The following is a 740-nucleotide window of genomic DNA, read 5'->3' as shown; positions in this document are numbered from 1 at the left end:
AACAGAGCATCTACATTGTTTAGCTCCATTACTCCTCTTGTGTTCCCTCTTTCGGAAGCATAGAAGTAGTCGTTCTCTGCTACTGTTTCGATAACATCTATGGCTTCCTCAATGGTCTTCTTCTTGTTCAAAGATCCTCCAGATGAATGGTCTATGGCCTTCTTTGACTCATAAGAGAGCCCTTCATAGAAAATGTGAAGCTGCACCCATTCGTTGAACATGTCAGGTGGACACCTCCTTGTTAAGTCCTTGAACCTCACCCATGCTTCATATAGAGTCTCACCATCTTGTTGCCTGAAAGTTTGGACCTCAGCTCTCAGCCTATTGATTCGTTGAGGAGGGTAAAATCTTGCTAAGAATTTGTTCACCACGTCTTCCCAAGTTGTCAAGCTTTCCCTTGGAAAAGATTCCAGCCATTTGGCTGCCTTGTCCCTGAGTGAGAATGGAAATAAGAGCAATCTATAGGCGTCAGGATGAACACCGTTAGACTTCACTGTGTCACATATTCTCAGGAAGGTGGTTAAATGTTGATTGGGGTCTTCTTGAACACTTCCTCCAAACGAACAGTTGTTCTGAACAAGGGTGATGAGCTGTGGTTTAAGTTCAAAGTTGTTGGCATGGATTGTTGGCTTTTGGATGCTACTTCCACAATTGCCTGGGTTTGGATTGATGTAAGAGCCCAAAACTCTTCTATCCTCCCCAGCATGATTTGCTCTACCTCCTCCCCCATGGTTGTGATC

At 44.3% G+C, this 740-nt stretch overlaps 1 non-coding gene across 1 annotated transcript; it reads left to right on the top strand.

Annotated features, from left to right (window-relative positions):
- Nucleotides 1-219: 219 nt before the first annotated feature.
- LOC148551091 (small nucleolar RNA R71) lies at nucleotides 220-323 on the top strand. Its single transcript, XR_015892972.1, has one exon. It is a non-coding gene; the product is annotated as a small nucleolar RNA R71 (small nucleolar RNA).
- Nucleotides 324-740: the final 417 nt, after the last annotated feature.

This window comes from Arachis ipaensis, chromosome B7 (genome assembly GCF_059453495.1).
Source record: "Arachis ipaensis isolate K30076 ecotype BB chromosome B7, ASM5945349v1, whole genome shotgun sequence".
NCBI lineage: Eukaryota > Viridiplantae > Streptophyta > Magnoliopsida > Fabales > Fabaceae > Arachis > Arachis ipaensis.
The sequence above is the reverse complement of the archived record's forward strand: the minus strand, read 5'-3'. Positions and strand labels throughout refer to the sequence as shown.